The sequence below is a fragment of the Lontra canadensis genome, unplaced genomic scaffold (assembly GCF_010015895.1).
Source record: "Lontra canadensis isolate GAN:19392208 unplaced genomic scaffold, GSC_riverotter_1.0 scaffold7, whole genome shotgun sequence".
Lineage (NCBI taxonomy): Eukaryota > Metazoa > Chordata > Mammalia > Carnivora > Mustelidae > Lontra > Lontra canadensis.
This window is the reverse complement of record NW_022631001.1, coordinates 1,954,829-1,976,456: the sequence shown is the minus strand read 5'-3', so window position 1 is coordinate 1,976,456 and position 21,628 is coordinate 1,954,829. Positions and strand designations below refer to the sequence as shown.

At 32.7% G+C, this 21,628-nt stretch overlaps 1 protein-coding gene across 3 annotated transcripts in view; it reads left to right on the top strand.

Annotated features, from left to right (window-relative positions):
- CNTN5 (contactin 5) overlaps window positions 1-21,628 on the top strand; it is a 1,319,804-nt gene that overhangs the window by 423,825 nt on the left and 874,351 nt on the right. The gene's annotated exons all lie outside the window — the stretch shown is intronic.

Here is a 21,628-nt window from a genome sequence, read left to right as displayed (position 1 = left end):
CCTGAACAGACCCATAACCAGTAAGGAGATTGAAACAGTCATCAAAAATCTCCAAACAAACAAAAGCCCAGGGCCAGACAGCTTCCCAGGGGAATTAGCCAAACATTTAAAGAAGAACTAATTCCTATTCTCCTGAAACTGTTCCAAAAAATAGAAATGGAAGGAAAACTGCCAAACTCATTTTATGAGGCCAGCATCACCTTGATCCCAAAACCAGACAAGGATCCCATCAAAAAAGAGAACTACAGACCAACATCCTTGATGAACAGAGAGGCAAAAATTCTCACCAAAACACTAACCAATAGGATTCAACAGTACATTAAAAGGATTATTCACCACGACCAAGTGGGATTTATTCCAGGGCTGCAAGGTTGGTTCAACATCCATAAATCAATCAATGTGATACAACACATTAATAAAAGAAAGAACAAGAACCATATGATACTCTCAATAGATGCTGAGAAAGCATTTGACAAAGTACAGCATCCCTTCCTGATCAAAACTCTTCAAAGTGTAGGGATAGAGGGCACATACCTCAATATTATCAAAGCCATCTATGAAAAACCCACTGCAAATATCATTCTCAATGGAGAAAAGCTGAAAGCTTTTCCGCTAAGGTCAGGAACACGGCAGGGATGTCCATTATCACTAATGCTATTCAACATAGTACTAGAAGTCCTAGCCTCAGCAATCAGACAACAAAAGGAAATTAAAGGCATCCAAATTGGCAAAGAAGAAGTCAAACTATCACTCTTCGCAGATGATATGATACTATATGTGGAAAACCCAAAAGACTCCACTCCAAAACTGCTAGAACTTGTACAAGAATTCAGGAAAGTGTCAGGATATAGAATCATTGCACAGAAATCAGTTGTATTTCTCTACACCAACAACAAGACAGAAGAAAGAGAAATTAAGGAGTTAATCCCATTTACAATTGCACCCAAAACTATAAGATACCTAGGAATAAACCTAACCAAAGAAGCTAAGAATCTATACACAGAAAACTATAAAGTACTCATGAAAGAAATTGAGGAAGACACAAAGAAATGGAAAAATGTTCCATGCTCCTGGATTAGATGAATAAATATTGTGAAAATGTCTATGTTACCTAAAGCATTCTACACATTTAATGTAATTCCTATCAAAGTACCATCCATTTTTTTCAAAGAAATGGACAAAATAATCCTAAAATTTATATGGTACCAGAATAGACCTTGAATAGCCAAAGGAATATTGAAAAGAAAGCCAAAGTTGATGGCGTCACAATTCTGGATTTCAAACTCTATTACAAAGCTGTCATCATCAAGACAGCATGGTACTGGCACAAAAACAGACACATAGATCAATGGAACAGAATAGAGAGCCCAGAAATAGACCCTCAACTCTATGATCAACTAATCTTCGACAAAGCAGGAAAGAATGTCCAATGGAAAAAAGACAGCCTCTTCAATAAATGGTGTTGGGAAAATTGGACAGCCACATGCAGAAAAATGAAATTGGACCACTTCCTTACACCACACACAAAAATAGACTCAAAATGGATGAAAGGACCTCAATGTGAGAAAGAAATCCATCAAATCTTTGAGGAGAACACAGGCAGCAACTTCTTCGACCTCAGCCACAGCAACATCTTCCTAGGATCATTGCCCAAGGCAAGGGAAGCAAGGGCAAAAATGAACTATTGGGATTTTATCAAGATCAAAAGCTTTTGCACAGCAAAGGAAACAGTTAACAAAACCAAAAGACAACTGACAGAAAGGGAGAAGATATTTGCAAACGACATATCAGATAAAGGGCTAGTGTCCAAAATCCAGAAAGAACTTAGCAAACTCAACACTCAAAGAACAAATAATCCAATTGAGAAATGGGCAGAAAACATGAACAGACATTTCTGCAAAGAAGACATCCAAATGGCCAACAGACACATGAAAAAGTGCCCCACATAACTCGGCATCAGGGAAATACAAATCAAAACCACAATGAGATATCACCTCACACCAGACAGAATGGCTGAAATTAACAAGTCAGGAAATGACAGATGCTGGCAAGGATCTGGAGAAAGGGGAACCCTCCTACAGTGTTGGTGGGAATGCAAGCTGGTGCAATACTCTGGAAAACAGCATGGAGGTTCCTCAAAACGTTGAAAATAGAACTACCCTATGACCCAGCAATTGCACTACTGGGTGTTTACCCTAAAGATATAAACGTAGTGATCTGAAGGGTCATGTGCACCTGAATGGTTATAGCAGCAATGTCTACAATAGCCAAACTATGGAAAGAACCTAGATGTCCTTCAACAGATGAATGGATAAAGAAGAAGTGGTATATATACACAAAGGAATACTATGCAGCCATCAAAAGAAATGAAATCTTGCCATTTGCGATGACATGGATGGAACTAGAGGGTATCATGCTTAGCAAAATAAGTCAATCAGAGAAAGAAAACTATCATATCATCATCTCCCTCTTATGAGGGAGAGGAGATGCAACATGTGGCGTTAAGGGGGTAGGAGAAGAATAAATGAAACAAGATGGGATTGGGAGGGAGACAAACCATAATTGACTCTTAATCTCACAAAACAAACTGAGGGTTGATGGGGGGGGTTGGGTTGGGGGGTGGGATTATGGACACTGGGGTGGGAATGTGCTATGGTGTGTGGTGTGAAGTGTGTAAACCTGGCGATTCACAGACCTGTACCCCTGGGGATAAAAATATATTATATGTTTATTAAAAAAAAAAAAAAAAGTCATCCCAGGGGCACCTGGGTTGCTCAGTAGCTTAAGCGGCTGCCTTCAGCTCAGATCATGATCCCAGATCCTGGGATCGAGTCCCACATCAGGCTCCTTGCTCAGCAAGGGAGGCTGCTTCTCTCTCAGCCTGCTGTTCCCCCTGATAGTGTTCAGTGTTCTCTGTCTCAGACAAATAAATAAAATCTTAAAAAAAAATAAAATAAATATATACAAAGTCATTCCATATGGAAAATCTAATTGCAAAACATCATGCATAATCCTACATTGTATTACTTCAAGAGATTCAAGAAATGATAAATAAAATTTCTATGTATACTACCTGCAAAAACCCAGAAATTTGTTTGACCACATTAGTAAATAAGAAGTTTAGTTGATATAAGTTGTGTAGGACTAAAATCTGTAAATGTGTTCTGCTAATAGCTAGTGAATCCATCATAAATACGTGCAACTTATCACTTTTTATAGGAACTTGTGGAGAAATAGTTTAAAAAAGAAAACCAAAACCCCCCAAATGAAACTAATAAAAGCCTATTAAACTTACAATTTTATAAACATTATGTCATTTATCCAGTTCAAATAATGTTTAATAATAATCAGATATTACTACATTTTTTTTGCATGGCTATCAAAAGTAAACCTCTGTTCTGAGAACTTTCATTCTTTAATTTCATGAAATTCTGCATATGAACGTTCCTAGGGCAGATACTCACTTGTGTTATGTTATACAATTCCTCACTATCTAACATGAGCTTGCCATTATACTAGTGGACACAAAGAGGAACAAAAACTTTCCTGTTCCTTCAAGAAGCTTCCAATTGCTCAATAAACTTTAATGAGTTTTCACAGTTTTCAGAATTATGTTGAACATTTGTGAATTTTCCTAACTGCACTGAAAGTTTATGGATAATGACCTTGAAATTTATTTTAATGATGATTTAAATGGAAGTCATTAGCTAAATAGAAATTACTGAATTTTGTTGTTCTTCTGCAATCTGTTCCTCTGGGGAAAAAATGGGAAAGTTAAAAGATTAAGGAGGGCATGTATTGCATGAACACTGAGTGTGGTGCATAAACAATGAATCTTGGAACACTGAAAAAAATAAACAATATTACAAAAAATATTAATTGCTTCCTCAAAATTTATACTATGGTATGGTTTGAAAATTAACAAAATATTTGAAATGTCCTTTTCAATATGATCAAACAATATTTGAGGAATTTGCTACATTTGTGTTTGTTTCAATTACTCTTTTCTGTATAACAAATTACTGTCAAAACTTAGTGGCTTAAAACAATAATGTATTATTTCTCACAATTTTGTGTGTTAGTTTGGGTTCTTTTAGTTAGTTTTGCAGTTCCCACATGAGCTTTTGGCTATGATTGCCTTCAACTGTGAGGTTAACTGAAAAATAGCTCATCTGGGACAGCTGGCCTATCTGCAGCTTTCTTTATCTCTCTGTTCTCTCTTTCAAGGTGGTCACCCTATCTTTCTCCTGTGGTGACAACAACACACCAGAAGGCAATATCCCAAGGAGTTACTAAACCTCCAGTGGTGTCACTTAAGTTCATACAATTGCCCAAAATGGAAATTTATTTTAGAAATGTTCAAAATCTGAGTTGATAATCTTTTATATATTAACTACTGAACATGATTTTTTAAAAGACTTTTTAAAGCAGTTTTGGGTTCATAGCAAGATTAAGAGGAAGGTACAAAGATTTCCCTTAGACTCTTTGCCCTAACACATGGGTAGTTTGCCCACTATGAATATCCCCCACATAAGTGGTACATTTGTTACAATCAATGAATCTACACCAACACATCTTAATTGCTCAAAGTCCATGTTTATGTTAGATGTCATTCTTGGTGTTGTACATTTGTGGATTTGGACAAATGTGTAATGGCATGTGTTCATCAATATATTATCATGCAGAGTGTTTTTACTACCCTCAAAAATCCTCTCCTCTCTCCCCCTTTCTCCTTCACTCCTACCCCCAACCTCCATGGTTTTACATTTTTCTGGAATGTCATCTTGTTGGAATCATATGGTATGTAGCCTTTTCCAATTGACCCTTTCATTTGGTAACATGCATTTATATTTTCTCCACCTCTTTTCCTGAAAATTGCTTTTTTTTTTTTTAATAGAGTGGATATAGAATTACTATTTAAAATCTTGTTAAGGGGCACCTGGGTGGCCTTGTGCTCATTTCATGATTCCAGGGCCCTGGAATTGAGCCCCACATCAGGCTCCTTGCTCATTGGGAAGCCTGTTTCTCCTTCTCCCTCTGTCGCTCCCCCTGCTTGTGCTCTCTCTCTCCCTCCCTCTCTCTCTGTGTCCAATAAATAAAATCTTAGAAAATAAAAAAATAAAACATTGTTTGAATTTAAAACAAACAAGTATTCCAAGAAAAATCAAAATTAATAACCCTTTGTTAATATAAAGAAAACACTTGTAAAAAAAAGTCGGAATAAAAAGAAATAATTCCATACTAAATAAATAATCTAGAAGTATATTTTAAAAGTTAATGGCAAAATTTAATTTAAAGGTATGGAGAAAGGGAGCCTAATATGGCAGAAACAATGTGACTACTGGAATCATAAAATTAAGATTAAAACTCCATTACTTTCTTGCTGTGTGTTTTTTGGGCAAGAACAATTTCTCTTATTTGTATTTTTACCTTTTCATAGAACCCTATATATTGTGTCACTGTAGTACTTAGCACACTTTGAAATTTTATGTTTAATTCATTGATCTATTACTTAATCTCTGTATTTCTCAATAAACAGGAAGATCCCAAAGGTAGGAATAGTTAGAGTACATTATCAGTATCTAGTATAGAGTCAAGATCAAAGCAGATGATCCATAGATAATTAAACAATAAATTAACTAAGAAAAAAGTTTAATGGAGAGTGTAGTGAAGGAGCCTAGTGATTCAAGATGGGAAATGACTGATGGTTTGAGTACAGACTGGTTTTAGCGTGAGTTTTCAACAATTAACTCGTGAACTTTTAACATATATCAAGTGCCTCCAAAGGTAGCATCTAAAGAAGCTTTTCCTTTGTTATAGCTTTATACCTGCCTCAGTCCTTGGGTAAATCATCCATATGATTAATTTAGATAACTATAACGGTAACAATGGTTAGTGACTGGTTACTCAACTTTAGCCATTCTATAGATATTTAATTTATATTCATTATCTAGTTTATTCACACAGCAATCTTTAAACAAAAATGTACTTCTGATAAATTAAGGAACTAAAATGTGAAACATTAACTATCTATTCTGTCAATACAATCTGAGATATACAATGTGACAGGCATTGCGTGTAATGTTGCATATAGAGTTAAATATCACAGATAACAGATGAAAGAGCAGGCTTAAATTTAAATATCTTGATTCTAGTGCTGTATTCTATTATACTGAAAATTCTTATTCTGTTATATCATAAGAATAGTAGAAGCAAATATTTCTGAGGAAAGCTGTATACTAAACTGAAGTGAATGTAGATTGGTATAGACAGACTTCTTAGAGAGCTATAGAAGTTTTTTTTTTTTTAATTTTTACTCTATTTATTTAAAGTAACAAACCAAAAAAAAAGCAGTATATTCATTCTCCCCATTCCTCTCTATTCTCCTACCTTTTGCTCCCACAAATCTGTTTTCTGTATCTGTGAGTTTGGTTTTTAATTTAAAAAAAAATACGTTTTATTTTATTTTTTAGACAACATATAAGAGAGATCGTATGGTATTTTCATTTCTCGGTCTCACTTATTTTACTTAGGAAAATGCTCTCACAGTCCATCTATGTTGCTGCAAATAGCAGAATTTCCTTGTATGGGTTTCTTTAGTGGCTGACTAATATTCCATTGTGTGTGCATGTATGTGTGTTCTGCGTGCGTGCGTGTGTGTGTGTGTATGTGTGGATAGTAAAATATAGTATATTTATATTATATATTTTTAGTATATAAAATATAGCACATTTTATTTATTTATCTATTGATGGAGGCTTAGGTTTTTTCCTATCTTGGCTATTGCAAATAATAATGCGTGTATCTTTTTGAATTAGTATTTTTCTTTTCTTCAGACAAATAACCAGAATTGAAATTCCTGGATCATAAGGTAGATCTATTTTTATGAGGAAGACCCATATTGTTTCCACAGAGTTTGCACCAATTTACTTTTCCACCAACAGTATATTTAAAAAGAATAATAGGAATCACTGTGTTTTTGGTACTCTATAGTTTTTTATACATATCTACACACATATAATCACACAAAACTTTAAGTTTCCTACTTATATTATCTGTGCTATAGACATAGATGAGGTTACTAATGAACAGAGAGTTCATGTGACTGGCCTAAAGTCATGCTGCCAGTAACTGGAAGTGCCAGGACTCTATCTCAAAGCTGTTTATGTCCATTCCTATTTTCCATTATATTAAGCATGATGTCACATTTTGTAGTACGGATATTTAGGTAGAGTGTCTTAAGCCTGGCTTTAGATATGAAAATTCATGAAGTCCTTTTAAGACATTTAGGTAAATGTGTTCAGTAGGCGGCTAGAATTACAGAGATGATCCTAGGTGAGACGTCAAGGAAGATAATATAAAACTTTCAATGTCATACTTAGAATAGCTTTAAATTTTTCTTGATTGATTATTGAAAAGTGATTCTTACAGAAAACCAGAGACTATTTCTCACTCTCTGACAAAAATGGTTGCTGTTAGAATATATACGTAGTACATGTAATATAGCATCTATATAATACATATATATATATAATGTGTATATGTAATACATTTATATCTAATATGTGTGTGTAAGTACATACAATCTATTCTCATTACCCATATGTTCTATAAAGTCACTAAAAGCACTGAATTAGTGAATGCTGAATCATTCATTGCTTCTTGGATAATATATGTATTTCTCACATATATTATAATCTTGAATCCTACCAACAACTCTTCTAGCATATTCTAGTTCTTTATTTTTCAAAAAAGAAAACTAAGCTCAGAAGTGTTAAGTAACTCACCCAAAGCAACCCCATTAACAAGTGCCAGAGTAGTAATTCAAATATCATCTGACTAACCCCAGGCCCAGAACTTCTTATACTGCACTGAACTATCATCTCTATCTTCTGGCCATTTCTGTGTGTAATTTGAAACAAGAAGGCAAACATTGACTTGTTTAACTTTAGCTGGAAATATGCTTATGGGATGACTCAAAATTTAGCTATTCTGCACATGTCTGTGAATGATTGGGAAAACAATTTGAGTATTGATTTTAGGGTTACAGATAAATTTTAGTGAGCAGGAAAATTCTTAAATAAAGGATCTGTGAATAATGAGGATTGACTACATCTAGATAATAGTTATTGTCTGATCATGAATAAACTCAATAGAGCAGAGATAATAAGTGTAAAGTAATGACAGGAAGTCATAAGCATATACTATGTTCCCACTAGTATAGTGTCAGAGAATTGTCTCAGTTTTCCCTGCTCAATCCATAAAGTAGCATTAGTTTATGGAACAAGTTGCTTGTAGGTAAGGAAGTACACTCTTTTCAGCAAAACATGAGATCATAACCTAAAATCAAAGGAAATAATAAGCAAATTAAAAAGTAAGCAAATTACTATCCAAAAGCAATCACCTGGAACCATTCCTTACTGGAGCAACTAAATGTTTCTTCCTCAGTATTTTCTTAGAATAAAACGGAGCCAGAGCATAGAATTCAAATAGAATGAAGTAAATAAAGGTGATTCCATGTTACATTACAAAAAATTGTAAGGTCAAATTTAGGTTGACATACTCTAGGAGATTAAGGAGAGCCTAAAAATCTACAAATAGTCTACAAAATATTAAAAATTTAAAGTTCTTGGTGTATGCAATGGTTAACCATTCTATTTAAAAAATTATCTTAAGTAGATTCTCAAATCTCAAAAATTCCAAATAAGATTCTATCAAATAGCAAATATGTTAGTATTTATGACAAATCAGATTTTATCACATATCAGCTTTTGTTTTCTTAATCAAAATTATTTTTATATATTAGAAAACATTATAATGGCATATTTTCTTTGTTGTTCTGCCTAAGAACTAGATAATAGATATAAGAAATGAGACTAGGCTTGGATTTGATGTAAGGTATTTATGAATAGTATTTTATTTATCCTTTAGACATAGTACCTAGATAAATGCCTAACATACTGTACATACTCAATTTTTAAAATTGAACTAAATCAGTTTTGGAGCCATAATCTTCCTACCTTTTAATCATTCTATGTAGTAAATTTTGTAATTTTAATGACACATCATTAACTGAGAAAGAGAACTGAGAGCAATGATGGAGAATACACTTGAAGCAGTTCCTTTAATTCATCTTTGAAATCATTCTTATAAATTTCCAATAGTAGAGACATTCATTAAAACATAAACATTTGAGTTAATAAATGGAAGATTGAATCTGTATTACAATATTCCTTTTACATAATACCTAAACAAAAAGCTTAAACCCAAAATATAGAAATAAGTAAAAATTATTTAATAACAGTACCAAATACAATTTTAAGCTAAACCCAATGCAAGAGACTTCAAAACTTGTGAGCAAAGAAAGAAACAGAGATTCTGAAGTAAAATGAAACAACAAAATATTGAAAATTACTTTTATTACTCTAAACCTGGAAAGAAGCTAATTTTACATACTTGGGTTTCTTTTCTTTTTTTCTCTTTTCTTTTCTTTCTTCTTCTTCTTCTTCTTCTTTTTTTTTTTTTTTTAATTGGAGTATAAAAGGAATGGCTCTGAGAAAGAAATGAGAGCAATAGGGAGTGACTAAAGGGAAAGCCTATCTCTAGTATAAGCAGAAATTGCAGGGTTACCCAGTAAACTGAATAACCCTTGAGTATTCCCCATTGGGAATGAAACATACCTTCAAGCAGTGTGGATTCTAGGGTAGGCAACTAGGAATTTCTCAGGAAAGGTAATGCAGTTCAAGTATATTCTTTAACTTTGTATATTTCTTTAGTTGCTATAGTACTTTAGCCTGCACTTAGGTTATAGAAAGAGACACAATATGGGCACCAGGGTAAGTGTCCAACTCTTGGTTTTGGCTCAGGGCATGATCTAAGGAGATCAAGCCCCATGCTGGATTCTGAGCTCAGTGGGGAGTGGGCTTGATACTCTGTCTCTCTCCTCTTTGCCCTTCCCCATCATTCTCCCTCTTTCTTTCTCTCTCTCTCTCAAATAAATAAATAAATCTCGGGGTGGGGGGGAGAAAGAAAGACCATATGAAATACAGAGCTTAAATTTAGCTTAAAGGGCTACGATATATAGATAACACAAGAAATTACCCACATAGATTTGATCTAAAGAGATGTCTGAACAGAGTTTCTGAGGACAACTTGATAAAAAGAAATTACATTGAACAGTCAAAATATACCAAATAGACAGAGGAGAAGAGAAATTAAAGTAGAGTATAAAAAATATAAAGATTCCAAGCTAGCAAATAAGAAAACAGACAAAGGGAAATTACCACAGTTGTTTCACTTTATAGAACTACCTGTTAAAATGGTTAAAAAGCCCCAGGTTCATAGTATTCTTTGGCTCAGGCATAAGGAAATGCAAGTCCTTTCTAGAGCAAAGTAACTCTAAATTTAGCCCCAAAGTTTTTTTTTTATAAATAAAGATTAATGAAGTATGACCCCCTAGCCCTCAAGAAAAAGTTGCCAGAATTAAGAGGTGGTAAAGAAAAAAAAAAGAAAAAAAAAAAAGATTCAAATGTTTTAGGTACCAATCTCAAAGGCCTTCAGATATTGTAATAACTGAGATAGTATATAAAGTTTCCACTTTCAGTAGGCAACTAGACATAAAAAATTATCTAGGAGACAAAACCGCATTAGTAACTATGATTTTTATTTTTCTGGAAAATATCCAGGATTAAAAGAAAAGCTTAAGAAGTAAATGCTCCTAAAAAAAAGGCAAAAACAAGCAAGCAAACAAACAAAAACTCACAAGCATAGCTGGGGCAGAATATAGTTTTGCTGAAATAAAGGAAGGAATTTCAAGAGGCAAGGCGCAGTCAATAGTGTTATGCAATAGGAAGTCAAGAACAGAGAAAAGCTCCTCCATTTAATACTGATGTCAATTTAACCTTCCTCCCTTGTCCAAATTTTGCAAAGACTCCTTTGTTTGCCAACAAAATCAGCCACTGAGGAAAGTAAGGGGGCAAGAAACACTGAATTTTCTTCATCAAGTATTAATAGGAAAAAAAAAAAGAAAAGACACATGAAACATTACTCAAATGAGTATTATTTCAGGTCACTAGAGGAAACTTTGATGTTATTTATTTTTAAGAATTATATTGCTTTGCTTTGTAAATGTGATTTTTCTTAGTTTGTCCTATAGACTTTTTTGGAGTCCAGTGGTTTTGTTTGTTTGTTTTTAATTCTCAAAGACAGTTTTGACTCTGTGTATTGCTCTTACCCAGAGTAGTTACCATGGCAGCCAGGGACTCTGTCAGCACAGAAGACTTCATGTTTTAAATGTCCATTTAATTCAGAAAGTAAATTCTCTAGTTTCTAAAGATAATTTTCTATTATCTTTCTATTTCCATTATCTTTCTATTGCTGACTTTTCTTAACTTTTTTGATCCACATTGCTTCTGAAAATCATTTATCTCAAAACTCTTGAAATGAAACAATTTGGATGCAAACTTTTCCAAAATTAAAGGAGAGTGAATATGAAAACTCAACTGAGAACACACTTTAAAGGATCATTAAGCCACCTACAGAATAGGTGCTCCTCAGAAGAACCACAAGATAGTTTTATGTTGTTCATTCTAATGAAAATTGCCAATCTATTACTTTTGAATGTTATTTCTGGAATATGAATGAATGCTAAATATCTAAAAATGAAGCACATTTGAAATACTAAGAACACTATGTAGAGAATTATTAAGAGAATAAATTATTACCTTACTTGCAGAGTTTTCGAAATCAATCTCTAAGACTAAACCCAGACCTTTCTTTTTGTATTTCTAAGCAAGGGATTCAGGAGATAAAATGGTAGCTTTAATTGACTATTGTAAAAAAATTCACCTCAAAAAAAAAAAAATAGACTTCTCTGGCACTTAACATTTTCTTATACTCTCTCTCAAATATTTGTCTTTCAGCATTTGAGATTGAAGGTCTTTGTTTTGTTTTTATACCTATTGAAAATAAAAAAAATTAAAAAAAAATAAATAAAAGCTTTCACAGTATTAAACCACATCAAGTGAATGAATCAATATCCCTAATTAATAATGAATGGCAGTAATATCTCTGAGTTATTTATTATTATTTTTAAGTTGATAAAACTAAATGTTAGGACATTCTCAAGGATCATTCTGGATGTCTTAATTTAAATATTTTAATAAAATAGTCATTGGCTCATTTTATATATTCAACAAATGTTTAAATACCTCCAGTACGTGAGAGGCAACTCTGATAGGATGGAAAAATAGACATTCAAAGCCCTTCTCTAATGGAAGGAAGTTAAATCCTAGTCAATATGAGAAAATAAATTTTCTGTAGATTTACAAAGTTATTTGAGACTAGTAGATAATAGTATGAGAGAATGAGTACATGTGTATGTAAATGTTTATACAAATAATGAAAAATGCATCTCTAGTGAGAAAATAGATACTAGTGAGATAAAATAGATCCTGTATTATCCCCAACTAACACAAATACTAGTGATCGACAGAGTTTTTCTCCTGAAAGCTCTTGTCTAACCTGAGGTGATCAGAGGTAGTTTTAAAAAGTAGTAGAATCTGGGTGCCTGGGTGGCCTAGTTGGTTAAGTGACTGCCTTTGGCTCAGGTCATGAACCTGATCAAGTCCCACATCAGACTCCCAGCTCCATGGGGAGTCTGATTCTCCCTCTGACCTTCTCCTCTCTCATGCTGTCTCTCACTCTCTCTCTCTCTCTCAAATGGATAAATAAAATATTAAAAAAAATTAAAAAAATAGTAGAATCTGATACATCCTTTTAAGAATGAGCAGAATTAAAGTACTTTGGGGTTGGGGGGGAAGAACAACTAAAATGAATAACAAGGTAGGGGAATAAAAATGTACTACCCCTGCCTCTTACAGGGGAGGAGTACTGTGGAGGAGGTAAAAATTAAATGAACTCATTAAAAGATTTTGTAAAAGTGGATTCTTCCTTGAATATGATTAAATCGAAATATGTTTTTTATCATGTTTATAAAGCTTCAAGAACTATACTTTCCAAAGATTGTAAATATTGTTATTATTAAGTGAAACTGCAATATCATCTTAGTTTATATGGCCACTTCTCATGCATTCTTCTAGTTCCATTTTAATTGCATATTCCAATATTAATGTTCTCAAATTGTCATTTCTATTATGTTACTCTTACTGCTTAAGTTTCAAATGTTTCCAAATACCTGGGGAACAGAATCACCATTCATTCAATTTACATCCCTAAACTTTGTAATCTGCTTTCATTCTAACTTCTCAATAGCAACAAAAACAGAGCTTCCTCTCCCTCCACAATTAATTTTCAGTTTGGTCAGTTTTATATTCTTAATATCTCTCAAATTTTGTTTCTCTCCAAATTCTTTGCCATCAGTTCATTTCAAGCAAACATCATTTGTTCTTTGGTGACCCCAAGCACCTGCTAAGGTATCTCCTCATATTAACTGGTACGTATTTTTCTTATTGCCCTTAAAAATCTTAAAACTAACAGATGAGGGGCACCGGGGTGGCTCAGTAGGTTGAGCCTTTGCCTTCGGCTCAGGTCATGATTTCAGGGTCCTGGGATTGAGCCCTTCATGGGGCTCTCTGCTCAGTGGAAGCCTGCTTTCCCCTCTCTCTCTGCCTGCTGCTCTGCCTACTTGTGATCTCTTTCTCTGTGTCAGATAAATAAATAAAATCTCAAAAAAATAATAAAATACTGAGCCCTGGGCCAGGGACTTTATAATTAAAAAATAAACAAACAAACAAACAAAACAACAACAACAACAAAAAAACCTAACAGATGAAAACACATAACCATTTCCTCTATTAAAAACATTTTAGTAGCTCACCATTGTCCTCAGGCTTAAGTCACAGCTTGAGATGTAAAACCTATTATCATCTGGTTTCCAAATACTTCTTTCTCCATATACTTCTCCAAATATTTCTCAACTCAATATTCTATCTCTGATGACATGGGACTTCTCACATTTTCTTCTTACAGTACATTTTGTTTTCACTCAATTGCTAGACTTACAAATGCAATCTCCACTGTCTAATAAGTTACCCATCCCTGAACCCAAAGTTTATTATTTGGCCAATCCCTCAGAGACTTCAAGTCTTCCTTTTATTAACTTTCTCTTGGAATTATTTGTTGCTCAAATTATTTGCTGCTTATGGTTTTCAAATTCAAGTATGGGCAGCCTTGTGGGTTTGGAAAAATGTTTCAAGGAGTATGGAGTATTTACACAGATAGCTTAAAGGAAATCAATCTTTAGAACCTCAACTTACAGGTACATTTTTCACTAAATTTGGTCCACATGACAATCCATCAGTAATGGAGATGTGAAATACACACACACACACACACACACACACATACACACACACACACACAATGGAATATTATTCAGCCACCAGAAAGGATGAATACCCACCATTTTCACTGACATGTATGGAACTGGAGGGGATTATGGTAAGTGAAGTAATTCAAGCAGAAAAAGACAATTATCATATGGTTTCACTCATACATGGAGCATAAGGAATAGCATAGAGGACCACAGGGGAAGGGAGGGAAAACTGAATGGGAAGAAATCACAGAAGGAGACAAACCATGAGAGACTCTGAACTCTGGGAACCAAGCTGAGGGTTACAGAAGGGAGGAGGGGAATCAGGTAACCAGGTGATAGGTATTAAGGAGGGCACGTGCTGTGTGGTGAGTACTGGGTGTTATACACAACTAATGAATCCTTGAACACTACATCAAAAACTAATGATGTTTTGGCTAATTGACACTAATGATGTGTTGGTTAATTGAACGTGATTTAAAAAAAAAAGAGGTGTTACAAAATAAACATGAAATAATATGATGAATCCAACTCTTCGGCATTTTTTTTTTCTATCCTAATTATGTGCCAATCCCTGTGTTCAGGCAAAATAATGAACAAGAAAGAGTCTCTACCCAAACTGAGTCTTAAGGTCTAGTAGAGAATAAAACAATGAAATATATGTGTGGATATAATTACAATGGTGATGTGTCTTAGAAAAGAATAAAGTTTTCATAATAACTAATAACAAAAAGACATAAAACTTTTGGAGATATGAGAAGGGTAATTAAGGAAGTTAAATAATGACATACATGAAATAAGATATGGACTCAAAGTTTTCTTAAATCATGTTAATAGAAAGAGGGAAATTAGAAAAGGTAGTTTTTTAATAGGAAAAATGGTAGATTTATATTTTTTCTGTAATGAGGTGGTATTAGTGTATCAAAGTAGAAATATTTATTAGATAGTTGGCTATATAGGGCAAGAATTTAAAAACAGTGCAGGTATACTCCAAATTAAAAGATGTGGTAGAATATGTAAAACCTCAGGAAAAATATAAAACTTTTAGAAAATTACTTTAAAAATAAATTTACAGTAAAATACATATTTTGGTAGTAGAAAGCACATCTTACATGAACTTTTGAGAAATATCATTTCTTTGTGTTAAGTCTTCAGACATGCAATTCTCCCTTCTACTCTTTCAGGAAAGATGTATTTCCTATCTTCTCACATTAGGGAATTTTTTAATAAACAAAAACATGAGGAACACTGAAATTAAGAATTTTTTTAAAGCTTAAAGTCTAAATTAGGAGATTAGATAAATTGAAAATATTTTGGAAAAATAGAAGAGTTGTAAACTACAGTAAAAGATAGCTACTTCTGGCCAAAATGTAATTGTAGTAACTTACAAAGAGAAACAATTACCATAAACAACTAAAGAGCTGTACAAAATATATAAACCAATGGTTTTTAGGTATTGGATTCCAGATAACCTAGAATAGTAAATTCCAAAAAAGGGAAACCTGGAATTCACATATTGTGCTTGTAGAACTGTAAAGTGAAAGAAGTTTATATGATGTTCAGTGAGAAAATGAGGAAGAAAGAATAGGAAAGAAAGCCAAAGATTTCCTTTTCCATTTTTTTTTCACATTTGCAAATTACTCCATAAGATAATTTCAAGAGAAACCCTTTTAGTTCTTTAACTGACATGAAAAAGGACCACTACTGTAGGTCAATTCTTACTAGCCTCAACTAGTACTGTGATCAGTAGATTATAAATATTTGAAGTTTACTCTCATTTTTGAAGAACAAGATTATAATAATGTCATTGTTACTTGGTGAAGAGACTAGAGTTAATGTCTTCCAAAGAAACTCAGTAGTGCTGAATATGCCCATTCTCTGGTTGCTACCAATTAGAAAAATCATTAAAAGAATGAATGAGGAATCCGGCTTTCAGTGAAGAATTAGACTCATTACATTTAAAAAGAAGCCTGATATTCCAAACTAGTGCATTATATAATGAGCATAGAGTACCCAACACAGAATCAATCCTTCCTGGCTATAAAGAGAAAAAAAAAAGTATTTAATATATTATAGTTTGCTTTGCATGATTTATAATATTTGTTTGAGTAGAAGTATTTATGGCATCTGAAATGAAAAATGTAAACTTCTTATTTGGGATATTACAATTTAATTTTATCCTGTAAATAAATCTAAATACTTAAAGACAGAATAACTAAGGAAGTAATTTTATACTCCCTCTATTCAGAACTGAGCTTTATTATAAATGTAACCATATATTTGAAACATCAGTTTTTTAAATAAAAGTAGATTTATTGATTTTTCTGAACATAAAAATGATTCTGTCCACTAAAAAGCAATTAAATAAAAAGTAAAACTGCACTGTTTTGCACTGTATCACTCCCAAATTATAATAACATGATGAACATAGTACAATTTTAATGCTCTCTTTACCAATATCTTTAACCAGGCTTGTAATTTTCCTCTGCATTATAGCAGACAGATGCAGCTGTTTAAAGAAGGCTTGGAGAAAACATTGTGGTTTAACTGGCAGAAGTGCAGTAAGCATTCCTTGGACTCTCTAGTAGTGATTCTGTATTCAGCATATACATTTGGGGAGTATAATATTCTGCCTTTGAGCATAATCACAACTTTTTTGAAGTGCGCTCATTTTATAAAACTAAACAGCTATTCCATCTGAAGGAATTAGGGATGAGCACATTTCTGCATTGGAAGTAGTTGATACAGTCCTAGATATTTATATTTTCTGAAGGGATAGCAGATTTTCATTTTTAAATCACAAATCTATTCATCAAGCACTTCCATTGATGGTCTATTTTTAAGATATTCAAATTTCACATGAACAAATGTCACATGAACATGTGACAGATTAGCAAATAGGTTAAATAAGTTTACAGGCCAAGGCGAACATTGAATAAAAAAAAAAGGAACTTAAATTCTTTATGTGTTGTGGCTATTTCTTGGTCCCATGAAATAGAATAGAAGGCTGTTTCTTTGGATTATAAACATTAAAATCCAATCGTACACTCATGAGTGTTTTATATCTTTGAATAACATTTATTTATATACTTCTACTATTACTAACCTATAGGTTTGATACAGAAATTAAAACTATAGAAATTTGGATTTATGTGAGAAAGCTGGATTGAAATATGGAATGGTTTTCCTTCTAAAACAATAGTAGCCTATGGGAAATATGTAAACATTTGTCTAAAAATAATTAAATTATTACTACTAGCGACTGGTCACTAACACATTTTGCCTCAAAAATCACAACTTCTGGATGATAACATGGACAACAATAACCTTAACAGCTGTAGTAGTTTATTATTTCATTATGGTAAAATTTGCACTCAGAGTTTTGCTTTATTTTTTTAATTTGGAATATTTGGAAATAAACACAGAGCCATGCTTAAGATACTCAAATGTTTATTAGACGTTCTTAAAAATAAATCATGATACTGTTTGAGGACCAAAAAACATGCAGAAAAATGTAGGCAAGATACATTACGTAAGACAAGTCAAGGCTTTTAGTAAACTACAGAGAAGCCTTATCCAAAAGTAGTGAATGTGTGGGTCAAGTTAAAAATCTGGCTTATAGATACATTGTTTGCTTTTCTTCTAACAGCTGTCTATGTTCTTCAGCTGATGAGGTCCCTCAGCTTCTTTTTGTCCTTTCAACACTGCAGTCAACTAACATTGCCTTTTATTGTGCTTAAATTGTTATTTTTGTCTTTTAGTGTGCTTAAATTATTGTTTTTACCTAAGGAAAATTTTTTTCAAAAAAATAAAGAAAAAATATTTTTCTAAGTCCTATGAGATAATAGAATGATATTGAACACATTAAGTTTTTCCTATGTAGTATATATTTTGATATTTACATATTAAATTATATATATGTATATACTTAATCTATTAACTTCAATATATTTAACTTCTGAGTTCCGAGTAATGTACTAGTTCATTATTTCTAGAATTTAACCCTCATGCAATTGCATCCTTCCACAGATTTCATTCTCTTGTGTGTAAATGCTGTATGACTAGTTTCTAGAAGATTGCTTGGTACATAGCAGAAAATCAGCTCATTTTTATTAAATAAAATTTATTTTGGTGGAACACCACTTCTGGAGGCTTCTGGATTTTTATTGTCCTATAATTCACTTTACCTCTTTCATATGTTTGACATCCTTTTTTCAGAACTCCATGTTGTATTATTTCTTGTTGTGGTCATCTTACTTTGAGGTATGGTTTCTTCTTATACAGCTTCTTGGGGAAGAATGCAAAGGGAGGTTTTGTTTTTGTTTTGTTTTGTTTTGTTTTGTTTTACATTAGAGCAGGCTTGGCTACCCTGAAATAAAAAATAAATCTAAATCCTTAATTCTTATAATATCACAATATAAGTGCATTTTCCCTGCCACAGTCTAACCCATGAAGAGGCTGGGAAAACTTCTGGGCGCTGTTCTAAACAGTTGCTAAAGAACTAATGCTCCTTCTGACTATGCCACTGAAATTATGGTCTTCAAAACTGCTCACTGTTCAAGGGAAAAAGAGATCTTGGTTGATCACAAAAGGACATTTTATTTACTTATTTTTAACGCAGAGATTTTATATCTAGGCAAGGAAGTGACATGCATATCTTTGCCAGCATACTCCATTGCCCAGAACCCAATTACTTGGCATTGCTTAATTGCAAGAGGAATGAGAAATATAGATTTCCTATAACCTGGTGGAAAATGAATATGTCTGCTGAGCACATAGCATTATCTATGCCACCACTCAGCTCTCTGATGATATCTTTATTCTTCTCATTCTTGATGAATAGGTTGGTTAAGAAGAGAATTTTTATTTTATTTTAATATCTTAATAACAAATTTTCTATCATGGAACTTATATTTAAGTTTTTTGAAATAAAGATAAGTTGAGTTTACAATATATTTATTGCCCTGTTATCACCTGGAATTCAACTGCTAGTTATTTCTCAGCATGTATTCATCATCTTCTAGTGATAGTCATCTAGGTTTACTCCATTATCACAATACCAGAAGGAAAACATCACTGAGTATTTTTACACATACCAAGCTATGGACCTATATAAGATTTTCTCTCTACTCTTGACTTAGGAAGCAATTACTAGGTTACACACACATTTGAGTAAGCAAATTGCTAGGTTTGGAGTCAAGATTAGGGTTAGGGTAGGGGTTCAAATATAATAACAAATAATAAAAATAAATTAAAGTAATTTTAATTGAACATACAGCTTCAATTTTGATACAATCATATCAAAATAATTTTCTTATGTGTACTGTTTAGTTTGTTCTCCCTTCGATGTCATTGATTTCTTTGCTTTTGCTCCAATACTGTCTTTTCAATTTATTTATTTTTTATTTTTATTTTTTAAAAGATTTTTTTTATTTATTTGACAGATCACAAGTAGGCAGAGAGGCAGGCAGAGAGAGACAGGAGGAGGAGGCAGGCTCCCCGCTGAGCAGAGAGCCTGATACGGGACTCGATCCCAGGACCCTGAGATCATGACCCGAGCCGAAGGCAGAGGTTTTAACCACTGAGCCACCCAGGCGCCATGTCTTTTCAATTTATTAAGTTATTTTTGCTTTGTAACAAATTTGCTTATTGATAAAGTAAGCCTTGCAATCTCATCACAATTTTATTCTTCTTTTTAAAAAATTAATGTAGATGCTCATGGTTTTTTTTTTCTTTCATGTGATTTTAGGATTAATATATCAAGTTCTTCAAACATTTTGCCAAAAATTGTAATTGGCCTTGTACTGAATTTATCTGTTAACTTGTAGATAATTGATATTTTTGTAGTATTATCTTATCTTATCCATAAGCAAAATATATATATTCCCATCTGCTCAGGTATTTTAACGTTATTTTACATTTTACAGATTTTAGACGTCTTTCTATTCACATTCTAAGGACATGACCAGTATGAGTTGTATATTTTGGGCAAAGGCAAAAATAGACTGCACTATTGTAGACTATTTAAAGACAGTAGTAAGACAAAAATAATATGATATGCGTTTTTAATCACTATGAACTGGCAATTCTAAATAATATCAGTGTGAGAATGTAATTAAAATTATTGATTCTTCTTAGCTGTTTTGCACTATAATATTTTCTCAAATTTTTTTAACTTGAATGATTCTCTATAGGTAGTTCATCAAAGGAAAATGTTCACTGCCTGTGTTATTCCTAGCCCATTTTTAAAGTTCTTAGTACTTATTTCAATTCCATTTCTTCCGTATTTACCAAAAAGTTTTTGTTTTCTTATTTAAAATGCTGTTTTTGTTCTGCAATGTTGGACAGTCTCTCTTTTCATTTGTAATGCTTCTGATGAATATTCTTTCATTCTTAAATAATAGTCTGTTCTTAAATATTAAAATACACATAAATGTATATTTAAATGTTGATCTTTCTTTCTCACTCTCCTTAAAATGTCTCATTATCTCTTCTTTTACATTTAACTCACACTGATGGCTTTAATCTCATTGTATTTTGAGTTACTTCTAGACTATTCACTTTTTGCACACATTTTATCTATTATCTATCATCTATCTATCCATTTAATCTATCTATCATCTATTTGTTACTATGTTGTTTTGACTTTAATATGTCTTGTAATTTTTTCCTTGATAGCCAGATGTGATGTACTTGGTAAAAGGAACTAGTTTTGTTCACATTTTAAAATCACCATGCATTTCTACATTGTACTGAGGGTGGAAAATGAAATATTTCTAAAATTTCCTTTTCATTTGTGTTATATATACATTTCCAATCTTTATTTACCCCTTGAGTCTTCAAAATTTTGTTGAGATATTTTTAATGATCATTTTATTATTATTTTCTTTGCATTTTTATGATGTATCCTCTATATATATCAGTTGTAGATAGAGAACTATAAAGAGTGATTTCCTTTAGCCATGCTTAGTATTCATATTCAGTAAACTCAGAAACTTCTCAGAAACTTCTCAGAAACACTGATAAAAAAAAATAGTATACATAATGATTAACTCACTTTCTAATGTCTGATAAGCATCCATGCATCCATCCTGTAAGTCCTTGCTAGACTTACGTGGGATCTCCTCTCCTCATTATCTGAACCAATGGAATGTATTCATAACTACAATGCTCAATATAAACTATGTACTAGAGACCACCTTTCTCAACTAAAAATATTCTTTATGAGAACTTAAGTCCTATTACAGAATGTAATGAATTGCCCCTAAATCCTCCTCCCTCTATTCCCCCCCAAAA